This window comes from Sus scrofa, chromosome 14 (genome assembly GCF_000003025.6).
Source record: "Sus scrofa isolate TJ Tabasco breed Duroc chromosome 14, Sscrofa11.1, whole genome shotgun sequence".
NCBI lineage: Eukaryota > Metazoa > Chordata > Mammalia > Artiodactyla > Suidae > Sus > Sus scrofa.
The window spans coordinates 123,638,809-123,652,063 of record NC_010456.5 but is presented as its reverse complement, the minus strand read 5'-3'; positions in this window follow the sequence as shown (position 1 = coordinate 123,652,063).

The window sequence follows — 13,255 nt, the reverse complement described above, 5'->3', positions numbered from 1 at the left end:
CAAGGCCCCCAGAAGTCAGGCAGTAAGACTCTCGAAAGAGCGTTTTCCACGCTGACTGGACTACTGAACCGCATTTCGAGTACCTTCTCAGAACGAGGGAACCTCACGCTCCGTCGCAGCCCGTCATTCTGATCAGGAGAGGCGGGTACGACAGAGAGCAGCTCGGGAGAGGGGAGCTAATGGGCCCTGAGGGGTGAGGGAGGCCTGGACAGGTGAGGAGAGGGACAGTTATTATTATCCTCCGTGGCAATGGTCCTGGATGAAGCACGGTTGCCCCCGACGCTAGTGCAGGAGCCAGAGGACTTGGGCATCTGCATCTCCCAGCAGCTGCAATGAGGCTGAAACCTGGGAGGCCACGAAAAGAGCACCAGTGACAGCCAAGCTGATGACAAATTAATCTCCCCAGTGAGGATTTGAGCCTTCATGGCCCAAAGAGGCACACGGTTTGCCTAATTTTCCCTCAAGGGACATGTCTTCCCTCCTCAAAAAACTCGCTAAGGACAATCTCCCTCGCTTGTAAACAACCGTGGATAACGTCTTCCCATAGTTTCTCTGCTGTTCGGCTTTTGGACGCTCATTTAACCTAACGGCCAATGGCTCCGTCGGGGTCCCTGGAGGCCCACGCCTACCCGACGCAGCCTCCCCAGCCCCCTCCAGATCCCAGACTGCAGCTCTTCCAGCACCCTGGCCAAGGGCAGGCAGGGGCCACACATTTGAGGGCTTGCTCCAGGGACTCCTCCAAGGATACAGATGCAAGGTTTCTTGGAGGAGAACCACTGGTTAAGTAAAAGCAGGAAAAGTGCACCACGGGCGCACGCTTGTGCTTCTCATTCATGCGCTTGGGGGTCAGCCCTGGGTTTGAATCCTGCCTCTGACCTGTACCCACTAAGGGACTTCTGACAAGGGACACAAGCTCTCGGTCCAAGATCCTCAGCCATAAATAGGAATAGGACAAAGAGGAGGAGTGGCTGATATGAAGCACGGGACAAAGCCTGGCTGATGACAGGTCCAACGACAGCTCTGATGACAGCGACAACTGAGGTACAGACCCTGGCCTAAAAGAGTCCCCGTGGCTGGGGTGAACAGAGGAGCAAATGCAACCTCACGAGAACTTTTACTTCCAAAGCTCCAGGGCTAAGTGGAGATGGGCTCTGAGAAGAAAGACCCAGGGTGCCAGGAGAGACAAGAGGAAGCTTCACAGAGGATGGTGGGTCTTGAAATAAGAGCGGATCAAGGAAGTGCCCATTGTGGCTCAGTGCGTTACGAACCTGACTAGTCTCCATGAGGGTGCGGGTTTGATCCCTGGCCTCGCTCAGTGCGTTATGGAGCTGTGTTGCCACAAGCTGTGGTGTAGGCTGCAGATGCAGCTCAGATCTGGCATTGCTGTGGCTGTGATGTAGGCTGGCAGCTGCGGCTCGGATTCGACCCTTAGCCTGGGAACTTCCATATGCCAAGGGTATGGCCCTAAAAAGCAAAAAAAAAAAAAAAAAAAAGAACAGATCAAGGGAGGGAGAGGACCCGCAGAGTGTATTTAAGCTGCCCCAGAGGAGCAGGATGGCCCTTCTGGACAGGAGCTGGGAGATACAGGGGGCAGGAAGGGACAGATGGGGACCAGTGTTGAAAGCAGGCAGCCGCTCGCCCAGATGCCATAGGAAAAAGGGGCCCAAGGGTTCCCGAGCTCAGACATAAGATTAAAACAGTCATTGGAGGAGTTCCCTGGTGGCCTAGTGGTTAAGAACTCAGCGTTGTCACTGCTGTGGCTTGGGTTACTGCTGTAGCACGGGTTCAATCCCTGGCTGGCCCCAGGAACTTCTGGGTGCTGCAGGTGCAGAAAATTCATTAAGCCCATGCACAGATGGCATGAGCAGAGACGGAGGACATCTGGGGACAAAAGAGAGCAGTCACAAGGCCAAATCACAGTAGATTTCACCTGAAAACAACAGCAGTGTGTTGGAGAAGGAGCACCCAAGACAAACACAGACACCTAAGCACGCCTCTCCAGGATCATTTGCTGCCATCTTTCCAGTACTCACGTCCAAGGTGGCAGTGGGGCACCAGGACCTGGGAGGGGAGTGGGAAAGCCGCTCTAGCCTCACGCGTCATTTAATTTTTACAAAATTGGATTAATGCCTACTTGTGTTATGAAAAATTGGAAAAAAAGAAAAAAGAAAAAGAAATCTACCTTCCTAGCATTCTAAAAGAGAATTCCTCTTAGGGGTTAGTTTTTGATTTTAGTGCAGAGGTTTCTACAAACTGGCCAAGTGAAACACCAACGTTTCTGGGAGGATTTCTTTCCAAGGCCTAAAATCTGCCTACACACACCTCTCCAAGTGGCCTGGGTTGAGGGGTGAGGGCACCTTATTGAATGTTGGCTGAAAAGGAAGCAACCCAGAGGCAAAGCCAGTGGTCTTTTCTGTCTGTTAGCTCAGGACTTATCAACTGCTTCTCAGAGGTTCATTTCTCCCAAGCTGCCTCCTCCGAAATTACCTTTCCTTCAAGAAACTGTGCTCTCTCCTTACTGTGAACGCATCCAAGCCAGACGGGCAGAGGGGCAAGGTTTTCACGGTGGATGAAGTTTCCTGATGCTCTAGTCTTTGGCATCCGATAGAGACACAGGTGCTCACGAGCAGGGATCTAGAAAGCCAAGTGGAGCCCTATTTTACACTCATGTCCCTCACTGCCTTGTCAAAGGTCCCTTCTGTCCCCTATCATCATCAGGAGAAAAAAGACAGGAGGCTGCTCTGGCTGGGCAGTGATCAGCCGCATAGAAGGCGCCAAGGGAGAGGAAAATATGCAGCATTAATATTTAATGCCCCCTTTCCATTTTCTCCTAATAAGCTGAGCGCTACGGCAGGGAGAGCTGATTTATTTTGTCAGCAGTGGAAATATTTCAAGTATGATGCATGTCACTGGGTCACACAGAACCCATCACACGAAAACATACACCGAGGAAGCATCCAAGGGAAGAGTCTCCTGGACTTGATCTCAAAGCCTTTAGGCTTCAGGAAGTCTTGCAAATAGCACAGGATGTCAATAAGAACTGGCTGCAGGACAGGCAGTGGGGCAGGCATGAGGCCAAGACATGAGGGGCCAGGGCAGAAAGAGGCCCCCAAAGTAAAAGCTCTAGAGGCCAACAGCGCTGGTGCCCCACCCCTACACCCTCACCCCCTGTCCATTTCTCTTAGCACCAACGGCTTCCTCTCATGAACTCCTGCAACTCTTTGTCTGAGGGCTTCTCTGGCCACCAGATCTTGGACTATTGGCCTGTCTTGTGGACTAGCAAGTCAGGTTGGAAGAACCAGGGAGTTAACACTTTGGAAACAGCCCTGGAGGGATATCAGACGGGGTTTGATGGATGAGGAGGACAGCTTCTCCATCCTTCCCAGGGGGGCGTGACACCGACTCCCAGTCGAATTGAACACCGAGGGCCTACAGCAGTAACTTGCCCGTTTGCACATCTGATATTGGCTTCCTTCCCCACCTGTCTCACTTCTCCGATCCCTTCCCAGTTCTTTCCGGAATCACCGCCCAAACAAGCTTGCACTCAAATTTTCAACTTAGGGTCTGCTGAGCCAGCTCTTTTATTCTTGATTCTCTCATGTGTGGAAAAATGGTGAGAGCAGTTAACCCTCTTGCTGATGGCTTTGAGAGCCACGTGAAATAATACATATGACAGCACCAGCATGGTGGGAGGTCAGTAAATGCAAGATGCACTCGTTCTCAATGGGAATGGGGGCTTCTTGTGAGCCAGGCACCGAACCCTGATAGGAGATAAAAACTAAGTTCTCACTCCGTTCCTGCATAAATGTCAATGTCTAGTCCAACCCTTGTAGTGTCCTTCACATTCTCCCCACCAGGAACAGTTAGTACATGGATGAGAAGCAAGAGACTGGCATGAGTGTTAGAAAGATGAGGGAAGAAAGGACGTCAGCCTCAGGTAATGGGTTGAATTGTGGTCCCAAAGGTCATGGCCAAGTCCTCACCCTGATAACACTGAATGGGACCTTATTTCTGGAAAGCATCTTTATAAATATAATTAAGGATCTTAAGATGAGATGATCATCCTGGATTAACTGAGTGGTCCCTTAAGCCCAATGACAAGAGTCCTCACAAGAAGAGGAGAAAATACAAAGAAAAGAAACACAGGGAAGAAAGCCAGCCATGTGGAGATAGAGCCAATGAGAGTGATGCTGACATTCGCCAAGGAACGCCTGGAGCCACCAGCAGCTGGAAGAGGCAGGAAGGATTCTCCCTTAGAGCCTCGGACGGACCATGGTCCTGCCAACACCTTGACTTCAGGCTTCTGGTCTCCAGAGCTGTGAACAAATTTCTGTTGTTTTAAGCTACCACGGTTGTGGTAATTTGTCACAGCAGCCCTAGGAAACCAGTACTGGGGGTAAGCCGGAGTCCAACCTTTACTAATGAACCTGGCTCTGAGCCTCAATTCCCTCATCACTGAAATGGGAGATTCGGAGTCTACGGTCTCCAGCTTTCTTTCCTGTGCTGATGGTGAGCAGTCTCCACGTGGAGGGTGCAGGAGAGGCAGTTGGGGGAACACACACAGTGTGGATTCTTGGTTTCAAATTATAGAAGGTAGGAGTTCCCACTGTGGTACAGTGGGTTAAGGATCCAGTGTTGCTAGAGCTGTGGCTTGGATTCGATTCCTGGCCTGGGAACTTCCATATGCTGCAGGTGCGGGAAAAAAAAAAATTATAGAAGCTGAGTTTCAATAGGTTTGTTTGGGCAGAAAATAAATTTATTGGAAGGATGTCAAAGCTTGCTGCGTAAGGCAGGATGGGCTAACTGCTCTAAGAAGTAACTGGAAATCACAGTGGCTCCGTATATTAGTTTCTCCCACACACCACAGGAGTCGTCAGGTGGGGACACAGGCTCCGTTCATCCTGTACTTCTGTTCTCCCCTAAGACCTCATAGTGCTCTCCATTCAGCTAGCACCTTGGGGGAGAGAAAGAAGAAGACAACTGATGGATTTTTGTTGTTGTTGTTTGCTTTGCTTTGCTTTTGTGTGTGGTAGGTTAAATTGCGCCTCCTTCCCCCGAAAAGAAAAGAAAAGAAAAGAAAAAAAAAAAGATACGTCCAAGTCCTAACCTCTGGGGCCTGAGAGTGTGACCTTATTTGGAAATCAGGTCCTGCAGATGTAATTAGGTTAAGGATTTTCAGATGAAATCATGCTGGTTTTAGGGTGGGCATGAAATCTGATGACTGGGGCCCTTATAATAGAAAAGGAGGAGTTGAGACCCAGAGACACGGGGGGAAGCCATATGAAGACAGAGGTGGGGATTAGAATGGTACACGGACAAGCCAAAGAAGGTCAAGGATTTCTGGAGCCCCCAGAAGCCAGAAAAGAGGCACAGTGGTGATTTTCCCTCAGAGCCTGGAGAAGGAACCAACCTGCTGACACCTCGACCTCAGACCTCTGGCCTCCAGAACTGTGAGAAAATACATTGCTATTGCTTTAGCCACCTGTGCTGGTCATGGTATGGCAGCTCTGGGAACCAGTTCAAAGGACAAGGAAGGTCAAGAGAAAGCCTTGTGGATCCCTCCTGCTCACATACATTGGCCTAAACTCCCCCACATGGCCCCGCGGAACTGCAGGTCTGGGAGGCCAAGGCTGGCTGTGTGCCGGGAAAGCACATGTACTTCTGAGCCCTAAGTCTCTCTGCCAAGTTCAAAAGACCAACTGCCAAGAGGCCAGGCAGCCAGAACAAGCCAAAGTCATGCAACACCATGAGTCTGGTTAGGCCATGGCTGCTGAGCCGCTGAAACCTGAAAGGGGCCACTAACTGGCTCACCACTCACAGCCATGGACACAGTTGTCCACTCTGTCCTCAACATCAGCCACCCACTAAAATCACCAGAAGGGGTTGCCTTTATGAAACTACCATTGCTCTCATTCCCCAGCAATTCTGATTTAATTGGTCTTGGGTGGGACCCAGGCTTCCACGCTTGTGAAAATCCCCTGGGGTGACTGGAACGTGCAGGCAGGGATGGGAACGATCATTCTAAGCTGGCTTAATATCTGGTGTTTGCAATAAAAAATTTTCTTGTAGATTATCTCATTTGAAACTCAGCCCCAGGAGCAATGATGGACTGAAAGCACTGGCCCTGTTCCACAGATGAGGAAATCAAGTCCCTGAGTGTTGGAGTGACTCTTTGATGCTGCACAGTTACCCGGAGCAGGCCAGGATGTGAACTCCAGTTTGCAATGTCAAGTCTGGTGTCCTCACACCAGAACTCTTTGGTAACAAGATAGTGGCTTAAAAACGGACCGCTCCTTCTTGATGAGGCCCTGAACTGACACGAAGGCAGCAGCGAGACCCAAATTCAAAGCATTTTGACTGTGCCCTTCTTTCCACATCAGATCTCCGATATCTAAAGAGACATGTGCCCAGTCCTTCCTATATGAGACCATGGAGCATTCTAGACACCGTGCCCCAGAGCCCACAGAACCTTGCAAGGGCTCTCAAAGATGCCTGCGATGAAATAGCTTAGGTTCCAAAACACTAAACGTGAAGTGCCAACTGAAAACAAGCAGATGCTTAATTAATATATACGAATGTCATTACTGGTGAAATTTAGTATGCATTAAAATTTTACAGCACTTGAATGCAATTTGAGGTTAAGTTGCTTCACTTTGCCGTGCACAATTAGCTGTGAAACCTGAGAAACCATGACTAATTACAAAATAAATGAGTTACTTGGAGCCAAATCAATTCAAAAGCAAAATCATAAGGATCCTTTGAAGTTTTTTTTATAGCCAAAAAATAAATGTTGTTATAACGTGGGTGCTTTTAATATCTTTGACATGATGGAAGGTGGGACTATCAAAATTAGAGCCTACCTAGCACATATGGTGGCTCTGGTGGTATGTGAAACCTTGGTGCCCATCGCCCCCACCCTAGGGTGCACTGTCCAAGCCTGGTGACAAGACTGAGACAGCCACACCCACAGGCCAGGCCTTAGCTGTCCCTGAGCAGCCCCTCGGACCACCACGACTCTTGGGGAGCAATAGAAAAACGTTGTGGGTAAAAACAGAACTCTCCGGGAGTTCAGTGGGTTTAGAACCCAACTGTACAGATGCAGGTTCGCTCCCTGGCCTTGCTCAGTGGGTTAAGGATCCAGTGTTGCCGTGAGCTCTGGTAAAGGTCACAGATGCGGCTCGGATCCTGTGTTGCTGTGGCTGTCGTGTAGGCCGGCAGCTGCAGCTCCAATTCAACCCCCAGCCTGGGAACTTCCATATGCCACAGGTGCGGCCCTAAAAAGACCAAAAAAAAAAAAAAAAAAAAAAAAAGAACTTTCTCATCTTTGTCATAATTGACAGAAATCTCCACTGGGCATTGATTTTTTAATCTTGTTTTGGAACATGCTAAGCTCCCCAAGTCTTCTTAAAATGAAGCAGTCGTTAATTTATTCTTCTTCATTGGCTCTCACCCGTCCCTGAATAGGCTTCTCTCAAGTTCCTTACATTACTCACTGCCTACACTTGGTCAGAGCAGATTCACCTCTTTCAGCCCAGACGTGGATCTTCCTGAGAGGTTGCCCTTCCTTCCCGACCTTGGAGACACCCGCCTCTCCCCTCTCTTCCTTTTCCCCCTCACGTCTTCCTCGTCCTTCCTTCTTTCCTCCCATTTCTACCACACTTACTCTCTTACCCAGATACGGTGATGGATACTAGAAACAGAGAAATTTTTTTTTTTTTTTTTTTTTTTTTTTTTTGGTCTCACCCTTGGCATGCAGGAGTTCCTGGGCCAGGGCTGGAACCTGCGCCCCAGCAGCAACCTGAGCCACAGCAGTGACAACACTGGATCCTTAACTCGCCAGCCCACCAGGGAACTCCAGAAACAGGATTTCTAAAGGTGTGAGACCCACCTTAAGTAACTAAACTCTAGTGGGGAAGGAAGGTGAGGAGAACAGGTATGTCGATAAATAAGCAGAATTTAGGGTCATACAGTCATGCAAGGGGAACCACGGGTGTATAGAACAGGATAGAGAAACAACAGGGAAAAAAAAAAAAAACCTCTATTTGAAGAAGTCAAAACAGGCTTTCCTAAAAGCAAGCACTTCCTGCCCAGGAATGTGATGTCTTTCTGACTGCCTGTTGTTGGAAGCTGATCTAGGGAGAAACCAAGGTGGGGAGGTACGAACCGCTGCTGCCTAAAATGCTTGTGGGAGGCCACTGGTCATTTTGTCAGGTTCGAAGACAATGACTTTATGATGTTACTCAAAATATTTTATATTTGGGCTCATTTCATACATCCCTCCAAGAACTTGGACCCAAGAAAAGGCTTGTCTTTCCACAAAGAATTGGCATCAATGAGACTGAGGTCATTGAACAGAGTTTCCTTTTTACCTTAGCTGCCAGGAAGCTCAGAGATAAATTCCATACCTATTATCAGGGATTATCTCATCCTTGGTCTCTGGTGGAAGACATTACTCATTTTATCATGATATCAAGCTTCTGATCTCAGGATTCTTAGCATGGCCCTACTCACTGCTTTTACTCAGTATCCTGTCAGAGGAATAAGACTGCATTATCTTTTTCAGAAAAGAACACGTTTAGAAGCTTATATAACTATTAGCTCTATGAAGTCAAGGATAACATCTGTCTTGTGTATCAGTCATACTTATGTAGGCAAGTTTGGCAAAAGAATTAGTGTTCAACAAATATTTGTTGCATGAATAAGTGGATAAATCAATGAATGAGAGAACCATGGAGAGAACCATACATCTAAAAGTATGGACATCTAATTTATTTCTCCTTCCCTCTAGTGATCACTACTCCCTACCATTCAGGAATGCCAGATACATCTTTCTCCAGCACAGCAAGGATCACTTTTCGTCTCTCTGTTCCCCTGCCACCACATACAAGCATGGCACTAAGCCTCACTCGAAAGCTTTCCACCCTCTGCCTTCCTGGGTGAAGTAGTGGACACCTATTACTTGTGGGTCCACTCTGTATCCCTTCCCTTTGGCTACTGACCTTCCCTCAATCCATGCATTTTCTGGTAAGCATCTCAGGCTCAGGATTCTATGTCCGCTGCTATGGGGTGGTCTAGAACTCAGACTGGTCCCTTGGTAAGCTTATAACCCAAGCATGGAACATCAAAGTCCTTTGGTGGGGGGGTTTACATAAACACTAGGAGACAGAAGGCATCTCTCAAACTGAGACAAGTAAGAACCATTTAAGTCTCGAATTTCTAGAGGTCATTCTCTCTAATAGGGAGTTTTCCAGAAAGCAAAGCCAACATAGAGAACACAGGACAAGAGATGGAGGGGGAAAGTTGTCCTTGAACACCTGGATCTATCAGCTGATGTACTCCTTTTCTTGCTTGAAGAGGCTTGAATTAAGCATCTTATTCTAGCAATTTTAATAGTCCTGACTAAGGATATCAAGTGTAAATTCCTAACTCCTCTCTCTGAACTTAGAAAGAAATCTGAGAGTTCCCGTGGTGGCTCAGGAGTCAACGAACCAGACTAGTGTCCATGAAAATGCAGGTTCGATCCCTGGCATTGCTCGGTGGGTTAAGGATCTGGCACTGCTGTGGGCTGTGGTGCAAGTCGCAGATGCGGCTCGGATTCCGTGTTGCTCTGGCTGTGGTGTAGACCAGCAGCTGTAGCTCGAATTCGACCTCAAGCCTGGGAACCTCCATATGCCACAGATGCAGCCCTCAAAAAAGACAAAAAAAAAAAAAAAAAAAAAAGAAAGAAAGAAAGAAAGAGAAAAAGAAATCTGCAATGTACTGTCATGGATAGGACCACAGTATTAATCCCAGGGCCTTGCTTCTCACGCTCTCTGAGTGAAGGACCTTTAAAACAATGGTTTTTTCTATCAACATATATCCAACAAAAGCATTATATGCAGAATATTAAAGTAACTCACACTCTTCAATAGCAAAAGACTGAAAAGCCAACAGAAAAATGTGCAAAACACTTGAACAGCCATTTTAAAAACAAAAAGGATACACCAAAGGCCAATAAGCATAAGCAAAAGAACTCTACTTCAACAGTCATCGAGGAAATGCCAAAGAAATTCAAGACAAAGACCATGCATTCTTGTTAAGATATACAAATGGGAAAGATCAGTCAAGTTTAACAGCAGACTGACATGTGGCTCAAACACACAGCACTCATCCCAGCTCAACCACGGGCATTATGCCACCCAGGTCAGTGACACCTGAATTGGTCAGTGCCCTATTTACCAGGAAAAGTCTGCTGATCACAAACTGCGATTGCATATTGTTGGACCGTCACAGACATTTATAAATATTAGTCTCAAATTCTATACACATCTCAGTGCAAATCGGTACTAGTTCATGGCTGACGCCAGTCTGTGGATCACAAAAATGCTGCCAGGACTCAGTGTCCAGAGTAGGAAAACTTGGTAAGTCGAGTCCTTGGCAGAATGAAGCCTTTCCCAGGTTTAATTTAGCAGGTGGGCTGCATGTTAATCAGGGGTTTCCCTACTTTAAATCAATAGATACTAAAAAAAAAAAAAAAAAAGTGATGGCTATGAATTTGAGCAAAGGTAGAAAGCTGCAGCACACACCTGAAAATAACTTATACATGAATGCAAATAGAAGGGGAGGTCCAGAAATTACAGCCAAGGGAAGGTGGCTAGGAAGAAGTCAGCTCCTATGGTGAAATCTCTTCCTGTCACTCCACATCTCTGGGAACAACATAACTGGTCCCCAGAGAATGGGTTTTGCCCTCAGAGGGTGTATCTTTTCTTCTCTAGGGAGTTGGGCAGAGAATCATTTCCATGCTGAGGCCACAAAGGTGCCTCTACAAAAATCAAGGGGAGCCCATCCCAGGAGCTGGGTGTTTTTGTTTGTTTGGTTTGGTTTGGTTTTTTTGGTTATTTTAGGGCTGCACCTGAGACATATAGAAATTCTCAGGCTAGGGAACGAATCAGAGCTACAGCTGCCGGCCTATACCACAGCCACAGCAACTCGGGATCTGAGCCGTGTCTGCAGCCTACACTACAGCTAAGCTCACAGAGTCCACTGGCCAGGCTTACTCAACATGATCCACCTAACCGCAAGGAAGTACCTGGGAGCACAGTGTAGCTGGTGAGCAATACATATTTCTATCACTCAATAAAATATACAAAAGGGTGAGAATTTTACATCGCCACTGTCGAGTTAGAAACATCGCACTCACAATCATCCCAGAGGAAGGAAGAACTGAGCCTAATGTTTCCCTGAAAAGCTGAACTGTGCAAACAAGGTTTGAGTGTGAGTTCACCTGAGAGCCAGATGCCTCACTGAAGCCTGGTGGTGGAGATGGTCCCTCCCATTTTGAAGGTGCAAATTCCCTGGAGAGACCGGAGCATCCTCTAGACCTCAATCAACCACCAAATCACACCCTGTAAACACTGGAGGGATGAAGCCTTTGAAATCATTTCATCCAACTATCTCATTATGGTTGAGGCATCTGAAGCCCAAAGGAAGTAATTTACTCAGAGTCACACAGTGAGTTCATGACCAAGCTGAGGATGGAGCCCTGTCTCCTGCCTCCCAGTCCACTGTCATTCCTACACCTAGAAGATAAGAAATAATATACATAATTTCCAAACTTTAGGGGTAAAAATAAGTTGAACCAAAACTCGAAAATCCTATTTAAATATACAAAAAAGAAAATAACAAACATCAAGAATTTACAGTCAGTAGAAAACATGAAATAAAATGTCAGGGAAAAAGCCTAAGCATATATCTATGATCACAACAAATGTGAATAGATAAAATTAAAGACTTTCCGATTTTTTAAATTTAGCTTGATGCTATTCACAATTCCAACTGGAACCAAAATGACACTGAGAAGTTTAAAATGAAAGGAATGGGATTTCCCATTGTTGCAGAAACGAATCCGACTAGGAACCATGAGGTTGCGGGTTCCATCCCTGGCCTTGCTCAGTGGGTTGAGGATTCAGTGTCGCCGTGAGCTGTGGTGCAGGTCGCACATGCAGCTCGAATCTGGCATTGCTGTGGCCGTGGCACAGGCTGGCAGCTGTAGCTCCAATTCGACCCTAGCCTAGGAACCTCCATATGCCACGGATGTGACCCTAAAAAGACAAAAGACAAAACATAAATAAACAAATAAATTGAAAGGAATACTAAGAGATAAGCTAATCAAATGCTAATAAAAAGAGAGTGGGTATGGTAATATTGATATTAGACAAAAGAATTACATATTAAAAGCATTAAATAAGATAATCTGATGGGCAGGGAGCCTGGCTGTTTTCCTACTTAAGACAGTTACATGGTTCTAAAAAGTAAAAATACGTATTAGCTAAGGAACATCAACATGGCAAGGATATAAGAGAAATATCTGTGAGGTATATGTGTGTGTTGGGATGCGTGAATGTGTATAAATACACATATGTGACAACATGATCGAAATGCTTCTGGAAGTAAATCCAGCCCATCTCCTTTTGTGAACACCTAGACACAGTACCATGCTGAATCTTAGCTGTCTGTCACCCTGAAGCTGACGATCTAGGCTGGACAACTCAGCCACAGGTGCCCGTGCAGAAGAGCGCTCATCCCCAAAAGCTGAGAATTCTGCCAGTGAGGAAGCTGCTGTGTGAGCACTGAACCATAGGAATCAACCTTGGGAGAAAAGAGGTCGCCCCATAAATGGGAGTAACAATTCCACTTCCCAGGGGCGGCGGCTCCCAGGATCAAGGTGTGCTGCTGATGCCATGGTCACAGCTGCAAAGTCCTCCGGGGAACCCCCAGAGCTGGCAGTTCCCCTTAAGGGAAGAGCTGGCTCCCTGGACACCTTGCTAGGCACCATGAGATGCCAACTGCTGAGAACTTTTTCACAGAGCCTGCTGCGCTGGCTGTTTCCAAAGCAAATATCCCCAAGGCCAACACTAGAACCATCTGTTTTCCGTTTTGAGGAGTGAGTCCTACACACCAGGGAAGGGTTAAGGGGAAAAAAAAGAAACAGCTTCCTACCAACACCCAGCTAGTTCTGTCCTGGCCCTGTGGCTTTATCACAGAATGCAGGGCAGCAGAGGGCCTGGCGGGCGTGCTGCTAACAAGATCTCCCGTCTGTCACCGCCCCAGCCCGAGCCTTAATGGAGCCCCCACAAGCCCCTGGGTGTTTATGGCAGGGGCCACGGGCTGTTGCTGGTTCTTTATTTCTCGAAGCATCAGGGAGCCTCAGAGCTGGCTGCTCGGGGGGTGGGATGCTTGCAGCGGGTGTGGGAGAGCGGCTGGACGGTGGCGAGGA